The sequence below is a fragment of the Amblyomma mixtum genome, chromosome 10, assembly GCF_055824585.1.
Source record: "Amblyomma mixtum isolate Tamu chromosome 10, ASM5582458v1, whole genome shotgun sequence".
Classification (NCBI taxonomy): domain Eukaryota; kingdom Metazoa; phylum Arthropoda; class Arachnida; order Ixodida; family Ixodidae; genus Amblyomma; species Amblyomma mixtum.
Genome location: NC_143021.1, coordinates 181,947,190 through 181,968,345, shown reverse-complemented (window position 1 = coordinate 181,968,345; position 21,156 = coordinate 181,947,190).

The window sequence follows — 21,156 nt, the reverse complement described above, 5'->3', positions numbered from 1 at the left end:
GTTTCCAAGAAAGCCTGACTCCTTATCAACGAAACTGGTGGATAGTGAAGCAACACGCTCATCGGCTTCCTTCCTGATCATAAAGGCATCCACCACCTCCCTTCAAATTCGATCAGGGTGATTAAACAGGAGTCTTGTCTTTCTAAGGTGGTAAGCAATGAGCATTTGTTCGAATATCACAGATGGGTGGAAAAAGTAGAGGTGTCGTACAACTTGCCTTTGTATTGCAGCGAGTGCAATGATTGCTCCCCCCAGTCGATAAGACAAAGTTCCTGTTTACTAACCCTGTTTGCATTTGTAGGGAGTTGGTCGAGGTCTATGTGATCAGGAAGGAAGCAGATGAGTGTGTTGCTTCACCATCCATCAGTTTCGTGGATAAGGAGTAAGACTTTCTAGGTAATTGTGTGAGGTCCAGGAGATAGGGGAGTGTCGTCTAGTATCCAAGATACTCTTCACATTTCATTGAAAAAGACGTCATGACTCGAATTTGATGTGCATGCGCAGTATGGTTTTTATGTTTTAAACTTTGTTCTTCTGTTTTTTGGGTTCGTTCCCTATGTCCTGCTACCTTTATATAGTTTTCCCAGAATAAAATAACCATTTGTTAGTAAGAGCTCGTGTCGTCTCCCGTCTTCCTTTTGTCGTGTTTACTACGTTACTTAAGCATGAAAAAAATTGTTTAATGCGAGATGTTCTCACTTAACCCACTTAATTTATTGCCACAGCAAAAAGACCAATTTACGGCAAGAGCCGCAAAATGAAATGAAGTCGAAATTAATGAAAATCAGCTATGTATACACTATAATCCACGTTATGAGCTGTAAGGCGAAAAGCCGGTGGATTTTGCATCTACAAGACCCTCCTGCTTGAGCAGTTTGGTAGACCCCGTCGCGTAGGTCTCCCTTGAAGCTTGGGTCAGTTGGGACTATCTCGTACTCAGTGTACTTACGGGGCCCCAAAATTGCCGCCGCACGCGCCTTCTACGTTCCCGCGCACTACTGAGAAACGAAACTGTTATGTATCGGCACCTACATACGACAGACCCCTTTCCGTCGCCCCGAAATCGACTTATTAGTCGCCCCCCCCCCCCCGTTCTTTACTACATGGTGAGAAAATGTGCGAGAACCCCTCCACCACCCATCCGCCACCCAACGAGAGCCTTGTGGGAGCACTGGATCTCCCTAACGTCTAGAACTCACCAAACATTTTATTTAAATCACTTATTCGACACCGCTTTTTTGACTCATGTTATATATCCCGAGCCCCTATGTATCTTCAAAAATACAGCTAATCGTGGCTTCTCACAACAGTACAGTAAGAAATCACGACATTGGCTTATTATGATGAAGTCTTTTCTTCTGATAAAAAGAGTATGATAAAAAAGAAACACGCTTGGATGGGTTGAGAACGCTTCGTTTTTGCACGGACACAAATTGGGAACATCTTGATTGCGACGTTGAGCTACAACATTCTTGCAAGTGCAGAATTGTGCGAGGAAGAAGATATACTTGCACTACATAGAGTGTTTGTGACTTTTCCTGGGGCGCTATCAAAGGCAACCTTTTGCGTCAACAGACTTTTTAGCGGCCTTGATAGAGTGAAAAAGAGTGGTTAATCTGGCATGCCCCATTTGTCCACCAACTTGTTTCAGGCATTTATTTTCAAAAGTACGAACAACCCCTTTCTGGCAGCTGTTCTTAACAGGCGACAAAGTGCTCGCCTGTCTTTTCTGGACATGCTCGCGAGAAAACTTTGCGCTGATTCATTCGGTTTTTTCACTCTTCGCTTTTAACTGTACAGACTCTCTACAAGGCAGATGACAAATGTTGTCATCGGCCATTACTTCCTCTACCCATACATCTACAGCCTTACCTAGACTTTCTTGATACCGGTGTATTAAAGCGAAGTCTGCGGATGTACAGTGGAGCTGTACAGCTCTTCTACAGCTCTGAGGAGCTGTAGAAGGAGTCGCTGGAGCGACGTGCTGCGCGCAAACGCCGGCGCCGTGCCGAGGAGACAGATGAAGAAAGGCAAGAGCTGTTGGCTAAGCAACGCGCCTATGCCGCAGAATGGCGAACCCGGCGGCGTACTACAAGTTCAGTGAGCGAGAGTAGTTTCATGGACTCTCTGAATGCCGAAGAATTGTCTATGTGTAGTGCAGAGCGATATAATGACGACTATGTAATTACCAGTGTTCACACCAAGAGTCACTACTTTACGGACCACCAAAGCGTGTTCATTGGAATAAACAAACAGTAGAAACCATGTTTTGTCCAGAGTAAATCCTTTAGTTGCACAAAACGCGAAGCCATGCCAAACTACCAGCAGAGCCAAGTGCAGCCAGGGAGCTATTTCTTTCACAATCACTCAGGCTTAACGAGAGCTAAGCCACAGCTATTTTTTTTTCATATTTCGCGGGTTCTTTAAATGCTGGAAAAGAGGGATGCGCCGAAGATACGTTGCTACGAAAAACCATATTCGTTTTCCTCACCCCTTCTACAAGTCACTCGAAAGCTCATGTCCCTAAAGAGAATATTTTCAGTTTTCTATAATTATTCTTAGCTAATTAACTAAATATGCAGAATCTAAAACGTTCGGTGAGCAGCGCCACACGACGAAAAACAAAACGACGCTTTCACCCGCCTAGGCGGCCGCATATTTTTTAACACGTGGTTAATTTTGAGTCAGAGACTGATTTCGGAGAAGAAACGGTGTCAATAAAGCAAGGTTGAGCTCTTGTCGCAAATCAACAACAGCGAAGATGACATTTGCTCTAGATAGACTGCGTGAAGAGGCAGGGGACGAAAAAGTAAAAGTGGTACATCTTAGATAACATAAACGAACAGAAACCACATCTGCCTTCTCAAGCCATGAAGGTAACGTGACTAGCTTTTTATTGTTGCAAATTGTTTTTCTTTTTTTACTGTGCACTGAAATATTTTGTACTTATGGCTCTTGCATATGGTTTTGCTTACAAACATCGCCTTTGTTTAATAAAAGCATCGGAAGTTGTTATGAATCGCAACTATACACGTTTCTTTTCTGCTTTTTCTTTGAGCGAAGCTTCGAGACCAAAGATCCACCATTGCTGCAATGCTGAGTAGCGCGCCACATCATTTCGAGTTAGCTCAAATCCGCACGGGCAGGCCGCGTGACCATAGGTCAGGCCGACCTGTCTACTTTGTTATGCATAAAACGTACAGGATTCTTCGCTTTGCCAGCGAATCATTGTATGATAAATTGAGTTGCCTGGCACGTATCATGCTTCTTTGTTTGCATCATGTATCATACATGAAACACTCGAAGAACACGTGTTGTGCATGCTAATTTTAGCGATTGTTCGTATTTTTTCTCATAGCAACATTTTGATCCGAAAGCTGTTCCGAAAGACGCCGGTTTGATCCCGGCCGCGGCGGTTGCATTTCCATGGAGGTGAAAGGATAGCGGCCCCTGCACTGTGCGAGGTCAGTAAATTGAGTTGCCTGGTACGTATCATGCTTCTTTGTTTGCATCATGTATCATACATGAAACACTCGAAGAACACGTGTTGTGCATGCTAATTTTAGTGATTGTTCGTATTTTTTCTCATAGCAACATTTTGACCCGAAAGCTGTTCCGAAAGACGCCGGTTTGATCCCGGCCGCGGCGGTTGCATTTCCATGGAGGTGAAAGGATAGCGGCCCCTGCACTGTGCGAGGTCAGTAAATTGAGTTGCCTGGTACGTATCATGCTTCTTTGTTTGCATCATGTATCATACATGAAACACTCGAAGAACACGTGTTGTGCATGCTAATTTTAGCGATTGTTCGTATTTTTTCTCATAGCAACATTTTGATCCGAAAGCTGTTCCGAAAGACGCCGGTTTGATCCCGGCCGCGGCGGTTGCATTTCCATGGAGGTGAAAGGATAGCGGCCCCTGCACTGTGCGAGGTCAGTAAATTGAGTTGCCTGGTACGTATCATGCTTCTTTGTTTGCATCATGTATCATACATGAAACACTCGAAGAACACGTGTTGTGCATGCTAATTTTAGTGATTGTTCGTATTTTTTCTCATAGCAACATTTTGATCCGAAAGCTGTTCCGAAAGACGCCGGTTTGATCCCGGCCGCGGCGGTTGCATTTCCATGGAGGTGAAAGGATAGCGGCCCCTGCACTGTGCGAGGTCAGTAAATTGAGTTGCCTGGTACGTATCATGCTTCTTTGTTTGCATCATGTATCATACATGAAACACTCGAAGAACACGTGTTGTGCATGCTAATTTTAGCGATTGTTCGTATTTTTTCTCATAGCAACATTTTGATCCGAAAGCTGTTCCGAAAGACGCCGGTTTGATCCCGGCCGCGGCGGTTGCATTTCCATGGAGGTGAAAGGATAGCGGCCCCTGCACTGTGCGAGGTCAGTAAATTGAGTTGCCTGGTACGTATCATGCTTCTTTGTTTGCATCATGTATCATACATGAAACACTCGAAGAACACGTGTTGTGCATGCTAATTTTAGCGATTGTTCGTATTTTTTCTCATAGCAACATTTTGATCCGAAAGCTGTTCCGAAAGACGCCGGTTTGATCCCGGCCGCGGCGGTTGCATTTCCATGGAGGTGAAAGGATAGCGGCCCCTGCACTGTGCGAGGTCAGTAAATTGAGTTGCCTGGTACGTATCATGCTTCTTTGTTTGCATCATGTATCATACATGAAACACTCGAAGAACACGTGTTGTGCATGCTAATTTTAGCGATTGTTCGTATTTTTTCTCATAGAAACATTTTGATCCGAAAGCTGTTCCGAAAGACGCCGGTTTGATCCCATCCGCGGCGGTTGCATTTCCATGGAGGTGAAAGGATAGCGGCCCCTGCACTGTGCGAGGTCAGTAAATTGAGTTGCCTGGTACGTATCATGCTTCTTTGTTTGCATCATGTATCATACATGAAACACTCGAAGAACACGTGTTGTGCATGCTAATTTTAGTGATTGTTCGTATTTTTTCTCATAGCAACATTTTGATCCGAAAGCTGTTTTTGAAAGACGCCGGTTTGATCCCGGCCGCGGCGGTTGCATTTCCATGGAGGTGAAAGGATAGCGGCCCCTGCACTGTGCGAGGTCAGTAAATTGAGTTGCCTGGTACGTATCATGCTTCTTTGTTTGCATCATGTATCATACATGAAACACTCGAAGAACACGTGTTGTGCATGCTAATTTTAGCGATTGTTCGTATTTTTTCTCATAGCAACATTTTGATCCGAAAGCTGTTCCGAAAGACGCCGGTTTGATCCAGGCCGCGGCGGTTGCATTTCCATGGAGGTGAAAGGATAGCGGCCCCTGCACTGTGCGAGGTCAGTAAATTGAGTTGCCTGGTACGTATCATGCTTCTTTGTTTGCATCATGTATCATACATGAAACACTCGAAGAACACGTGTTGTGCATGCTAATTTTAGTGATTGTTCGTATTTTTTCTCATAGCAACATTTTGATCCGAAAGCTGTTCCGAAAGACGCCGGTTTGATCCCGGCCGCGGCGGTTGCATTTCCATGGAGGTGAAAGGATAGCGGCCCCTGCACTGTGCGAGGTCAGTAAATTGAGTTGCCTGGTACGTATCATGCTTCTTTGTTTGCATCATGTATCATACATGAAACACTCGAAGAACACGTGTTGTGGATGCTAATTTTAGTGATTGTTCGTATTTTTTCTCATAGCAACATTTTGATCCGAAAGCTGTTCCGAAAGACGCCGGTTTGATCCCGGCCGCGGCGGTTGCATTTCCATGGAGGTGAAAGGATAGCGGCCCCTGCACTGTGCGAGGTCAGTAAATTGAGTTGCCTGGTACGTATCATGCTTCTTTGTTTGCATCATGTATCATACATGAAACACTCGAAGAACACGTGTTGTGCATGCTAATTTTAGTGATTGTTCGTATTTTTTCTCATAGCAACATTTTGATCCGAAAGCTGTTCCGAAAGACGCCGGTTTGATCCCGGCCGCGGCGGTTGCATTTCCATGGAGGTGAAAGGATAGCGGCCCCTGCACTGTGCGAGGTCAGTAAATTGAGTTGCCTGGTACGTATCATGCTTCTTTGTTTGCATCATGTATCATACATGAAACACTCGAAGAACACTTGTGCATGCTAATTTTAGTGATTGTTCGTATTTTTTCTCATAGCAACATTTTGATCCGAAAGCTGTTCCGAAAGACGCCGGTTTGATCCCATCCGCGGCGGTTGCATTTCCATGGAGGTGAAAGGATAGCGGCCCCTGCACTGTGCGAGGTCAGTAAATTGAGTTGCCTGGTACGTATCATGCTTCTTTGTTTGCATCATGTATCATACATGAAACACTCGAAGAACACGTGTTGTGCATGCTAATTTTAGCGATTGTTCGTATTTTTTCTCATAGCAACATTTTGATCCGAAAGCTGTTCCGAAAGACGCCGGTTTGTTCCCGGCCGCGGCGGTTGCATTTCCATGGAGGTGAAAGGATAGCGGCCCCTGCACTGTGCGAGGTCAGTAAATTGAGTTGCCTGGTACGTATCATGCTTCTTTGTTTGCATCATGTATCATACATGAAACACTCGAAGAACACGTGTTGTGCATGCTAATTTTAGTGATTGTTCGTATTTTTTCTCATAGCAACATTTTGATCCGAAAGCTGTTCCGAAAGACGCCGGTTTGATCCCGGCCGCGGCGGTTGCATTTCCATGGAGGTGAAAGGATAGCGGCCCCTGCACTGTGCGAGGTCAGTAAATTGAGTTGCCTGGTACGTATCATGCTTCTTTGTTTGCATCATGTATCATACATGACACTCGAAGAACACGTGTTGTGCATGCTAATTTTAGTGATTGTTCATATTTTTTCTCATAGCAACATTTTGATGCGAAAGCTGTTCCGAAAGACGCCGGTTTGATCCCGGCCGCGGCGGTTGCATTTCAATGGAGGTGAAAGGATAGCGGCCCCTGCACTGTGCGAGGTCAGTACACGTTGAAGAACACCAGGTAGACGAAATTATAGGCAGGGGTCCTCAATGGCCGCCTGAAAAATCGGGGTAGCTTTGGGTTGTTAAACTACTTAAAACCTTACTTTCTGCCTCACCAGCCTGCGAGGTCCTCTTTTGTTGAATATCCTTGCGCCGCATTCTTACAACGTGATTAGGGCGATTTACAGCAGCTGACTACCAATTTAGCATTTGGAAGTTACCCGGTGTCAGTGTCCGTTAAAGACCCCCCGGTAATCGAAATTATTCTTGAGACATCCACTATGGTACCTGTTTCATTTTTTTTCTTCTTCCACTGCATTCTTTTTACCTCCCCTTATGGCGCTGTTCGGGTGTCCAACGACATATATGAGACAGTTATTGCTTCATTTCTTTTACTCAAAAGCAGTTTTTTAAATTGACCAACCCCAAATATTCCAGAGCACCCCCGCACACATACGGCATTTTCGATCCGCTTGTTCGGGGTCGCACCAAGGCTGTACTAGCTTTGATTCTCTATAAAAATTTTGATCGCATTTAACATAAGGCGATCATGACTACCCTGTCCCCATTGAATGTCAGAGCACGCACGTGTACCTACATTCAAGTATTCCTGACAGCACGGCTAGGATAACTGTGGCTCTCTCCCCTCTCGTGCATTCCAAATCGGCTTCCCCCATTACGATTACTCAATGCAACTGTTGGGGGCTCCGGTCCCTTTCCAAGCGGGCCGACCTCTGACTTCTCCTTGCAACCTTTGAGCATTTGCCAGCGGTTGTTGCCCTCCAAGTTCCACGGAAAAGCTCCGTACTAACAAATTATACGACGTTCCAGCAAGACCCCTCGTCTTGTCTATTAGTCCATTATACAGCCAACCAGGTCGACTTAGACATACAAATTCAATACTCCCATGTTATGGTGACCCTCCTGCGACTCCGCAAGCAGGACCCACCGTTACACATACTCAATATATACTGCTATTTGAAATTGCCGAATGTATCAATCGCGGACCTCTTTAGCCGCGCGATGAGAGTTGCGGGTCAGGACCCCCTCCTTGTTCTGGGTGATTTCAACGCTGCCGTTTGGATGTGGGGTTACTGCCGTGAAGAGAAGCGGGGACGCAAGTTGGCAGAGCTTGCGTCAACGGTCGGCTCACTCTTCACAATGACCCCATTCATCCAACTCATACAGGCTACTCCGTGACTAGGGATATTATGTCCGGGCTTGACCTTCACCCGCATCATTCAGTATGCAGACTCCGGTGGTGCACAAGCTCCGGGACCAGCACTTGTGCACCACCCAGGACCCCCGCGGGCCGGCGTACTCTTATGCAGGCTCAGAGAACGTTGAGCTTGATCAACGGTTACAGATCCTGACCTGAGGGCGGCCCTGACAAAAATGAAACGTGGCACCGCTCCGGGTGAGGACAAAGTTACAGTCAAATTGTTACCCAACCTCCCCGACCTGGCATATTTGTCTTTATTGAATTATATTAACTCAGTCTGGCTTGGGGAAGTGCCACTCCCCATCGACTGGAAGACCACCCGGGTCACCTTCATTTCTAAAGCTGGCAGGGCCATCAACACGGACAACCTCCGCCCCATCTCTCTGACTTCCTGTGAGGGAAAACTCATGGAGACGATGGTATGCAACAGGTTGTCCGAGTTCATGGAATCCAAACATCTTTTCACAGACACCATGTTCGGGTTTCGCCCGCACAGATCTGCACAGGATTTCCTGCTACAACTCAATCGGGCTGTCCTGGACCCCGTCTAATGCCCTCAAAATAACAAGGTCGTACTCGCCTAGGGTTTGAAGGGAGCATTGAACAACGTTACCCACGAGATCATTCTCACATACTTGTCTCAAACTAACTGCGGGAGAAACGCCTTTCAATACATTCGGCAATTTTTGACCGACAGACAATCTTACATTCGAATCCAGGAGAAGGAACATGGCCCTTTTCATTTAGGAACCAGGGGAACACCACAGGGCGCGGTGTTCCCTCCCCTTTTATTCAATCTGGCTGTGATGCGTTTACCGGCCCAGCTGGGCGCTGTCGCCGGTGTACAGCATGCGCTGTACGCCGATGACATCACCCTGCGAGCCACACAGGGTTGCTTTGGAGACGCTGAGGCCAACCTGCAGGAGGCGGCGACCATAGTGGACCGTTGTGCTCGCTGATAAAGCCTCTAATGCTCCACCAAAAAGTCTGAATTTGGCACATAAGCCCCTCACCAAAGTGCACAGCCAAAATTTCATTGTCTCTTGATACAGGTCTAATCCCTGAAAATATCGAAGTCCGGGTACTGGGGCTCTTTATACATCAAGACAGACGGTCAGAAACAACATTGTCCAAACTCCGTCAGGTGGGACACAAGGTGGGCCGCTTAGTCCGCCAATTCAAAAACAATTATTTTCGACTCGCGAGGGACATGTCGGAACGTCGAGCAGGGCTGGGTACCGTATCTAGCCTACCGCATTCTTCAAAACAGCGTCTACACCGGTGACCCCGCTCACCGGCGTATCGTTTGGGCTCCCGCTCACATGGGCCTTGAAGGAAATGAGGCAGCTGACGCCGCCGCCCGCGCGCTCTCTCACCGAACATTCCCCTCCGACCCTGACGATCAGGAACTCGAATTTGTTCCAGCTTACACCTTCAAAGACATCGTTTTACTCTATCAATCTGGCCATGGTCTTTATCCCCGCCCGTGTAAAGGTCTGTCAAAGGCGGAGGAGCGGCTTCTGCTCCGCCTGTATACTAATACTTTGGTGTGCCCGGCAGCTCTGAAACACTTCGACCCTTCTTTCTCGGGCAGCTGTCCGCACTGTGCGGAGAAGTCTTCGGACATCTACCGTATGGTGTGGGCCTGCCCCTCCAACCCTGCTATCCCCACTCACCCCAACCCCACCCGGGAGGACTGGGAGGCGACCCTGCTCGGCTGCTCTGACCTGCAGGCCCAACGGGCCTTGGTCGCGCGAGCCCGGGCGGCGGCCGATGCCACTGGGGTCCCGAACTAGGGACCTCCACCTAGTATTTGTAAGGGCTGGCCCCCTCTGTGTCAGCTCATGCATAACTTCCTGTATTATACCTGTACATAAATGATTTCCACCACCACCACCGGGTTTATAACAAACGCGGGGGGTTACGATGGAAGGACGCCTCGCGGCTGGCGCATGCAATTGTAATCAGTCGAATTCTATATTCGATTCCATACCTCCACCTGCGGAAGAATGACGAGGATTCACTCGAATTCAAACTCCGCAAATTTATTAAGCGGGTTCTGGAACTTCCCGTGAGCACCTCCAACAAGCGCCTCCTGGGGCTGGGCTTCCCGGGAGCTCCGGGAAGCCCACTTGACCAACCAACACATACGTCCCTCGAAGTCATCGTCGGGTCGCCACCTCCTTGCCCGACTACACATCCAACACACCACTCTCATGGAAGAGCGCGCACGTACTCTATGCCAGTGGAGATGCGCCCTCTACGTACGCCCTCTTCCCGCGAACATGAACCGTGAGGACCATAATGACCGGCGCCTGGCGCGGGCGAAAGCCCTCCCTTAGCGAAAAAGAGGATGTGCTAAAAATGCATTCAAACGTATTGTATTAATTTCATATTTATTTCGCATTTTTTTGTCGCTAGGCTTAAACTGCAATACGAATGCTTTCTAAGTATACTAGGAATAATATTTTAAACGCTCTTAAAAATACGTGAAAAGTACATTTTTGCCCACTTAGCATATTTACAATGCATTAAAAATATAATAAAAATATACATTAGAAATATACTGAAAATATACTTTTAAACATTAAAAATGTGTTACTCGGGCTTAAAGAAATGTCTACTGGGCGGCTGCATGGAATGAGACGGATTAATGCTTCAACTGGACACGAGTACACGAGTTTTCATCATTAATCAACAGGAGTCTGATGTTGTAAGGTCACGTGATTGAATGGGAACGGCAGTTACCTACACACAGCATACCAAAATGGCAGTGACACGGAACACCGCAAATACTACGACAAGCGCTAGGCTTGGCTTGCGGTATATATACCCAGCGAAAGCGACGCACTATTTTGCGCGGTGAGGCCTTTTTTTGCGCAAATACTGTGGGCTGCCAAATTATCGCAGAAGTACCCTACTGGTCGCGTTCGAATCTGGGGTTAATTGAGAACAGAATTACTAGTTCAGACTTCCGTCAGGCCCAGGTCAGGAGTCGAACTGTCAACTAACAGATACATGGGCGTGTAAGGGAGCCGGTCTGCCCTGCCAGACGGGGTCCTTTCCGCTGGCTTATTCGGACCCAGAAGTACCCAAGGCGCTTTTGCTGGTATAATGCTATCACGTTCTCACACGGAAATGTTCGAATGACATTGAGTGGAATGACATTCGAGAATAGGAATGACATTCGGACTCGACGGACTGCCGTGGTGCTGCACGACACTTTCGAAACGCATTCGTAAGCCTCAGCTCGTTTTCAGTGTACAGCGTCGACGACGACGGCGGTCACACTCGTCCGACAACGACAGTATATATCACGCTGAACAACAGCATGTAATTATAGTGAAATATCTAGTTTACTATAATATGATTCTAGAGGGACACGTTTTTCAGGCCAACGACACCGACGAATCCGGTCGGCGGACGGTCAGCCTTGTCGGCGGCTGAGCGAGAGCACGGTGATGAGGCGGCGGTGTGTATATGCTCGCGCTTCTAAATGAGCGAAACGAACGGCTATATTTCACGTGCGCACACCTGAACACTCACCAGCGATAAGCGCTTGCCAAATCAATTTCAATCGACGACGGCTCTGTTCCCTTCCGCGACGGCTAGGCCCAGCGAGTTCGCAGGGTTGGATCTGTGATTTCGGCGGTTGTGAAGAGCGAATCACAAGCTTTAGGGTATGCAAATGGTCACCAGGTGTAGTTTTGGCAACAGTAACCTGAAATCAACTATTGCTTACATCCCAGGGCATGCGTACGATGAACGGGAATCGCCGGTGTGACCCAAACTGCCGAGCCGTGCTTTACGCCCAGCAGCAGTCGTCGCCGTCGCTAGCTTGTGGATAACAAGTTAGGCCGTTTCAGTTAAAGCGAACAGTCGCCGGACATACTTCTGGATAAAGTAGTTTAAAAAAAAGTACTGGTCACGCCGGAGAAAGCCGGGACCAGAAGCGAGAAGCGCCAGTCCTGCGCGATGCCAACAACCCGGCTTTCTCAGGCGTGCGATCGCATCATCGCTTCCCACACATTGTCGCACTGCGTAAACAAGCACAAGTACAACCAGTAAAAAAGAAAACAGATTGTTTAATAGAACGAAAGCGAAGATTGCGTTTTATGTTATGTAAACAAGCGATGTAAACAACAGTATGAGTGCAGTCGTCCTCATCGGCGCACTCCCGGGGAAATTTCATGCTGACGCGGTTAATATTCATTGGCGTAATATTATCTTCAAGCACTCCCTTAGACATAACACGTGTAGCATCGTTAGATGACATTCGGCTGGAAGGCATTCGAAGCGCCCGTGTAGCAGGGGTATAAGTGGTGATCACCTTCCTGCTAGAAGTTACCATATACGAAAGGATGACAAGAAAGGGAAAGTTTTCACTCTTCGCTGAAACGTCATTTCGAGCCCTAGATTGTTCCACGGTAGCTTGAAGTGTAATGCAAATATGTTTACGCGGACAACCCATTTGTTAGAATTTAAATATACTTCAGACGGATTCATTGCGTATTTACGAAGTACACTTTAAATAGATGGCCAGCACCAAAATGCGATGTCCCGAAACTCGATTTTGAGCATTAGATTGTTCAACGACAGCTTGTAGTGCGCTGTAAACATGCCAATGCGGACTGCCAATTTGCTAGAATTTCAGTGTTCTTTGGACGAATTAATTGCGTATTTACGGAAGTACACTTCAAATACATTGACGACACGCAAATGCCATTTCCCGAAACGCGATTTCGAGCACTCGACTGTTCAACGGCAGCTAGAAGTGTGCAAAGACGTTTAAAAGGACTGCACGTTTGTTAGAATTGAATATATTTCGGATGAATTAATTTCATATTTACGAAAGTTCACTTTTAATACATTGACAAGATGCTAAAACTGCATACATATACGTTTACAAGGGCTGCCCGTTTTCTAGAATTGAAGTATACTTTCGATGAATTAATTTCATATTTCCGAAAATACACTTTTAATACACTGACAAGATGCTAAAACTGCATACATATTTTTTCACGTATTTGTAAAGTGTTCGAAGTATGTTTTAAGTGAGGTATTTTTGGCACATTTTAAAAATATATTTCGAATACCAAGCATGAAATTTCAGAAACGTATTTCCGACATATTTTTAGTGCATTCATGAATACAAAATATGTTTAAAATACATTTTAAATAGTCCACCGTATATTCCAAACGTGTTAGTTTTGCTAAGGGCTGGCCTGCCACTACGGATTGAAACCAGGCGTATTCTACGTGGATGCCTCCGGCCCCCATCATGGGTGATGGTTCAAGGCCGCAGTCGTCCACGAATCGAAAAACAAAAGCGAATGGCCTTACTTTCCGAAACCGTTACATAACACACGCGGAGGAGGTCGCCATTGCGTTGGCTGCATCTGATTCTAATTCAAAAAAAATTATTTGCTACTCGCGATGGGCACGTCAGAACGTCGAGCAGGGCTGGGTACCGTATCTAGCCTCCCGCATTCTCCAAAACAGTCTACACCGCGGACCCCGCTCACCGGCGTATCGTTTGGGCTTCTGCTTACATGGGCCTTGAGGGAAATGAGGAAGCTGACGCCGCCGCCCGCGTGCTCTCTCACCGGACATTCCCCTCCGACCCCGACAATCAGGAACTTGAATTCACTCCCGCTTACTCAGTGAAAAGCATTGTTTTACTTTATCAATCTGGCCACGGTCTTTATCCCCGCCCGTGTAAAGGTCTCTCAAAGGCGGAGGAGCTGCTTCTGCTTCGCCTATATACTGTAACGCGGCGGCCAGCCGAAGAATGAGGTGTGGTGAGCGATGGCTATGAGATGATTTAATGGCCGCTGGCCTAGCGCGGCCGCTCCGTCCCGCGCCACTGCCAGCTTCGTCTTCGTCACACTACCCGGGGCCTCCGAGCGATCGTCCCAATCGGTGACGAACAGACGGCGAAATGGCAATGGTCTTGAGTGAAGGATCAAACAATATGTAGAAGATGGTGCAGTGCTGGCCGCCACGATGAGAAAGATGAGAGAATGAGTCCCGGTCCACGAAGCATCCGCGCCGTAGGGTGCCAGGAGCTGACGGCTGAGGTCTCTGGACGCACCGAACGGCGGGGGCAGGCGGGCGGTGTCTTCATGTTTGGGTCTTGGGTCAGTGGGGTCTTGGGTCGGTGGGGTCTTGGGTCCGTCGGGTCTTGGGTCGTCGTGTCGTGTGGTCCGGGCGGGGGACGGGGCTGGGGTGAGCGGCGAGGTCGGTTCAGGTCGAACGGGCTGGGGCACGGCCGTGCGGCGCTGACCAGGTACTCACGGCCGACGTCCACGGCAGGCCCAGGACGCCGAAGCTCCGTGACCAGGCTGGCGATGAAGGGCCCCCGCACCTCACACCAAATGTAACGCGGCGGCCAGCCGAAGAATGAGGCGTGGTGAGCGATGGCTATGAGATGATTTAATGGCCGCTGGCCTAGCGCGGGCACTCCGTCCCGCGCCACTGCCAGCTTCGTCTTCGTCACAATACTAATACTTTGCTGTGCCCGGCAGCTCTCAAACACTTCGACCCTTCTTTCTCTGACAGCTGTCCGCACTGTGCGGTGAAGTCTTCGGACATGTACCACAAGGTGTGGGCCTGCCCCTCCAACCCTGCTATCCCCTCTCACCCCAACCCAACCCGGGAGGACTGGGAGGCGACCCTGCTCCGCTGCTCTGACCTGCAGGACCAGCAGGCCCTGGTCGCGCCAGCTAGGGGGCGGCCGACGCCACTGGGGCCCCGAACCAGGGACCTCCACCTAGTACTTGTGAGGGCTGGCCCCCTCTGGGTCAGCTCATACCTAACCTCCTGAAGTGCATCTGTACATAAATGTTTTTCCGCCGCCACCCCCACCGGTCTCGTACACGCCTCAGAGAGTCAGCACCCCTCCAGAATCCATCATCTCCTTCTTCCAGTTTAACATCACCCTCATCTCCCTCACCCGAAAACTGGCCACTATTCCCTACCTGAAGCACGCATTTTATGCCGGGGACATCACGATGAGAACCACCCACGGCAGTCACAGCCAACGTATCTAAAAACGTTGGTCACAGCGGCATAGAGAACAGCTTAGAGGAAGCAACCACCCTCATCCAAGACTACGCACGCAGCATCAGAATGTCCTGGCCCCCAGAGAAGTCGAACTGCTGCTCATCCGGCCTAAGAAACGCCGCCCCCCCCCCCCATTGCGATTGAACTTAATAGGGACCCGGTATGGTCTCTTTCTTCCTTTATTCTTTAACTCCGCCCTTTATCACTTCCCTTAAGGCACAGTAATGGTGTGCACCGAGATATGTGAGACATAAAATGCGTCTTTCATTTTCCTCAAAACCAAAAAGAGGGGACACAACTCCTCTTAAACGGTATGACGCGACAGCGTGAATGGGTCCCTTCAGCGGCCTGATGTCCTCTTTAAATGTTACCCCGATGACTCGTTCTTCCGCCGTTTTGCACTTACAGATAATTGGTAGAACTCACACCATTCCTGGCGCAGCGGTTCAGCGGTTAAGCGATGCTCCACTGACACGGCAGGTGGCTCTTTCAAACGCTGCCACCGGTGGGCCTCTGAGACCCAGGTTGCTCTTGCCGAGAACCTCTCGCGAGCAGTCACCAATTTCACTGCAACCTGCCCCGATAATCCCGTTGCGATGACGTCACACGATCACATGACTTAGGTGGCTTAGTGCTGCACACAGGGCGATACCAGGCTTTACCTTGCACAGTGAAGCTATCACTTAAAAATTTCATTTTTTACCTTGTATCGGAGGTTGACACCCTCCACGTATTGGGATTGCACACCGAGAACGATGGCAAAAATTCCACTACCCTCTAGAAACTCAAGCATGTTGTATCATCCGCAAAGCTTAAGGCCAATATAGGGCATGAAGGAGCGCGACCTCTGTCACTTCATCCCTGCCTCCCTCCTCAGCCGCGTGCTCCACACAACGGCATACTTACAACTATCCCTGCACGGCATAAATGCTTGGGATGACTTGATCCGCTCCGCACGGTATCAAACCTCGCACCTCATCGTCCCCTCAACACGCCCACAGACAGATTCTAGGCTTGGGCCTCCACAACACGATCAGGGAGCTCGTGGAGGCCCACCGACAGGCCTAATTAATGAGGCTTACACAAGCGTCCTCAGGCCGGTGTATCCTGGACTCCCTCGAAATCAGAATACCGGCCAAAGATCCAAACCTCCTCCCCATTCGTCGACCCCTCCATTGAAAGCTTCTCGTCAATCTGCTGCCGAGAAATATGCACCTGTCCTACCATTAGCAGCGTTTCAAAGCCCGTGCGAAGGCACTCCACCGAGAGTACGGCTCCCAGCCGGACGCCTTGTGGTTGGCCGCTGCATGCTCCGGTGATAAAGCGACCGCAGCCGTGGTGGACTCCATTTCACTTGTCCCTCTCACAGTACCTTTCCCTCCAGACAGATTCAGAGAGGCTGCAGAGTAAGCCGCCAATCCCACTGCCATCACCTACACTGAACACGGCACAATTTAACACTCGAAAACTGCAATTATAAATTTTTCACGAGGCCAAGTATACATCCCTGCTTTTGGCATACTGGCCTCGCCCGACGCACACTCGCCCCGCCAAGTTGAGCGAGCTGAACTGGGTGCCTGTGAACTACGGAAATCCCGGAAACAAGGCCGATAACCTTTTAGCCCGATGCTCATTAAACGGGGCTCATGTGGCCTCGGATCGGGCATTCACGAAGGAACGCATGTACTCTTTCAGTGAGGTCACGCAGGCCTACAAGGCCTCGTGCCAGCTCTATACCCCTCCTTACCATTCCCTAGATAACACGCAATACTGTGGTGCGGATAAGAGACACACACTCTGGCCTCACCCCCTTACACTGACCCACTATCATCGCACCTTCCGAACTCTTTTGCAGCCCTGCCCTGAGCCCGTCGCTTCTTCCCTCCACACCGTATGATTGAAAACCAGGAAGAACAAAACGACAAGATCCCACACAAAATTGTGTGGGTACCGGGGTGGTGGTGGTCGTGAAAACTTTTAATTGATGAAATAGAGTTTGGGAGCCACAGAGCGGCCCCGCTACATGGTCGGCGTCCCTAGTCCGGGACACCGCATGACAATGTCCCGTCTCTCGCCCATTTCACCAGAGCCGTTTGGCACTCAAGCGAGGAGCAGTTGAGGAGGGCAGTCTCCCATGCCTCTCTGGAAGAAGTAGTGGAAGAGGGGAGGTGGGGATTTTGAGTACATGCCCACACCATGTGGAAGATATCACAGGTCTCCCCACAGTGCGGGCATCGCCCATCCGTGTTAAGATCGTAATGTTTTATTATTGCAGGACAGAGTTGAGTACCTGTCTGCAGGCGCCTTAAGGAAACAAGGCAGGCAAAAATTTTGAAAAAAATTGATTTCTTGTTTTCTTCGACATTTGAAATTGCCAATCTTTCCTCTACAATTCTCAATGGGTCACTTGCGTGTGCACCAATTATTTACCCCGAAAATTGACGTTTTCTGAAACCTAGGTGGTGAGCGACCACGCCTCCTTTCACACCTATGCGAGATCTGTACGTCTCCTATGTTGAAAAAAAAAATGGGGAAAACGCCTGTTTTCTATATGTTTAGTAGAATAGCTATTGCTCGTCTGGAGACAGGAATAAATACCTAGCGTTCTGTTTTTAGAAAAAACAATCCTCGATGCTGCCGGTATCTCTCGCGACTCGCGTTGTTTTGGTTCTCTTTCGGCTTGCTTTCACGGCTAAAATCGGTATTTCATTGCTTTGAGGCTACATTCTAAGCGTTCATGAAATGGCGAAGACGAAGAAGTTATTTCAAGAGCGTCGCTGTCAGGGGAACAAGTATAAGTCCGAACTGCTCCTCATCCGTCCTAAGAACCACCGCTGTCCCCGCTCCCCTATTGCCATTGAACTGAATGGTGACCCGGTACCTGAGGTTGGCACCCTCCATGTATTGGGCCTGCACATCCAGAACGATGGCAAAAAACCACCACTCTGAAGAAACTCAAGCAGGTTGTAGGCGCGATATCGCACCTCATCCGCAAGGTTTCGTGACATCATAGAGGCATGAAGGAGCGTGACCTATGTCGCCTCATTCATGCCTTTGTCCTCAGCCATGTGCTGTACACTACCCCATACTTACAACTATCCAAACATGACATAAATGCTTTGGATGCTTTGATTCGCAAGGCATTCAAAGTAGCACTTCATCTTCCTCTCAACACACCCAGAGACAGATTACTAGGCCTGGGCCTCCATAATACGATCGGGGAACTGGTGGAGGCCCAACGACAGGCCCAATACGTCAGGCTCACACAAACCTCCACAGGTCGGTATATCCTGGACACCCTTGGAATCAAAATACCGGCCAATGACCCAACCCTCCTCGCCATCCCACGATCCCTTCACCGAGAGCTCCTCATCAGGCCGCTCCCGAGGAATATGCACCCGTCCCACCATGAGCAGCGCCGCAGAGCCCGTGCGAAGGCACTCCATCGAGCGTACGGCCCTCAGCCGGACGCCGTTTGGGTGGACGCTGCCTGCACGGGTGATGAAACGACAGCAGCTGTGGTGGACTCCTCTTTTTCCGCTCTCCTCACACTACCTCTCCCCCCAGACACGTCCCCAGAAGCTGCAGAGTAAGCCGCCATTGCACTTGCTATCATGCGCACTGAAGCCCGGTACATTTTAAGCGATTCTAAAAGTGCGATTCTAAATTTTTCTCGAGGACGAATTCATGTCCCTGCTTTTGGCATACTGGACTCGCCCGATGCCCCCCGCCCCTCCAAGTGGAGCTGATATGGGTGCCCGCGCACTCCGGGAATCCCGGAAACGAGGCCGCCAACCTTTTAGCCCGAGGTTCTTTGAACCGGGCTCAGGTGGCCTCGGATCGGGGATTCACGAAGGAGCGCGTGCACTCATTCAGTGAGCTGACCGAGGCGCACAGAGCCTTACGCCAGCTCTTCCCCCCGCCCCACCCCTCCCTAGATAACAAACACCAAACACTCTGGCGCAGACTACAGACACACACACTCCCTTCACCCCTTAACCTATCCCATTATCATCCCTCCTTCCCCACTCCGGCATGCACTCTATGCCCAGAACCCTTCGCCTCTTCCCTGCACATCATTTCTCTCTGCCCGGCGGACCCTCCCCCGCGGGACCTAGAGAACCTCTAGACCTGGGAGGACTGGGAGACCCTGCTGCGCTCAGAGGACCCGGCCGTGCAGACCATCGCCACCGGCCGTGCTGCCAGTGTTATGGACCTTCGGAACATAAACACTTGAGTGCAGTGGGGTCGTGCGGGGACGCTGGGGCGTGCCCCGAATTCCTGTGTAAATAAAGATTTCTCTCCCTCTCTCTCCGAAGAGAGTTGCTGATTATCGTAAGGCAACTGAAATGCTTTAATGCCGGTTCAAGCCAGACCTCAAAATTTTCATAAGGACACCGGTACTGCGGTCGCAGGCGAGGCTCTTAGCAGTGGCACAACACAGTACAGAAACCGAGGTTGTTCACCTGTTATGTTTCAAATATCCGCCAATAATTTTCACATCTATCCCTTCCAACTGCAGGCGACAATGGACCCCGCATCGGTTTGCCAGTGCGCGCACAGTTTTTTTTTTCTGAATGGCATGCATGGCTTAGGGAAAGCGGTTTCCTGCAGACCCCGGATCTGAATTCTGCTAACCAAGGTGCCATTGGCGGGGATATGCCGTTGGACGCTGAGAGACAGAAAGACGCGGAAGGAAGGAAGGAACAAATTTATTACCACTAATGGTTTTTCGTGCGGTTTGGGGGCATCTTCAGAGACGTCTTGGTTCTACCCCCAGAAGCCTTCTCTGTCGAAGTCGTCCACCTCTAATCAGTGGTCGGTTGACGCGGAAAAAACATACAAGGGGGCACTTTGTTGACCTAAAGTGCGCTGAGGCGAAAGCCTAACGCGCGGTGTTGCTGCTTGTGTCACTGGCGCAGACTACAGACACACACTCTCACCTCACCCCTTACCTTAACCCACTATCATCCCTCCTACTTCACTTCGGCACGCGCCCTATGCCCAGAACCCTTCGCCTCTTCCCTCCACATCCTTTCCCTCTGCCCGGCGGACCCTCCCCCGCGGGACCTAGGTAACCTCAAGACCTGGGAGGACTGGTAGACCCTGCTGCGCTCGGAGGACCCGGCCGTGCAGACCATCGCAACCGGCCGGGCTGCCAGTGTTATGGACATTAGGAACATAATCACTTGAGTGCAGTGGGGCCGTGCGGGGACCCTGGGGCGTGCCCCGAATTCCTTCTGCAATAAAATGTTTTCTCTTTCTCTCTCTCTGTCACTGATGTGTTGCTAAGATGTTAGGCTTCGCCTCTAAGAGGGAAACGCGACAGCGCCTTGCAAGCATGCCAGGGAGTCCACAGAACGCCATCGCCCGTTAGGTTGTACGCCTTCCTCACGGTAAATTGATTTTTGAGGAAAGGAAATGTATCTGTCTCGCATATCTGGGTGGACACCTAAACCTCGCTGTAACAGGAAGGGAGGAAGATATAAGTGAACGAAGATACCCTATGCACTATACTTCGTCTCACAAGATGTTTGCAGCACTACGGAATGTAGAGCTCTCTCGTCCAATCAGGGCTGCAGAAACGCAGAAAATAGTCCCTAGAATATTTGAGGAGTGTATGACTATTAATCAAAACAATAAGCATTGCAACTAAAAACATGATTTGGACAGGTATATTTAAATGATAGGGAGTGTTTCAATCACTCGTGAAATTACCAGACAAAGCCCGTATGGACACAGCTCTGCGGAGGCCTGCTGCGAGGTAGTGATACGTCGCCACTTTCAAACATGGCGTAGGTCGAGTCTGTTGTTTGGTTTGGTTTGGTTTATGGGGTTTAACGTCCCAAAGCGACTAAGGCTATGAGAGACGCCGGAGTGGAGGTCTCCGGAAATTTCGACCACCTGG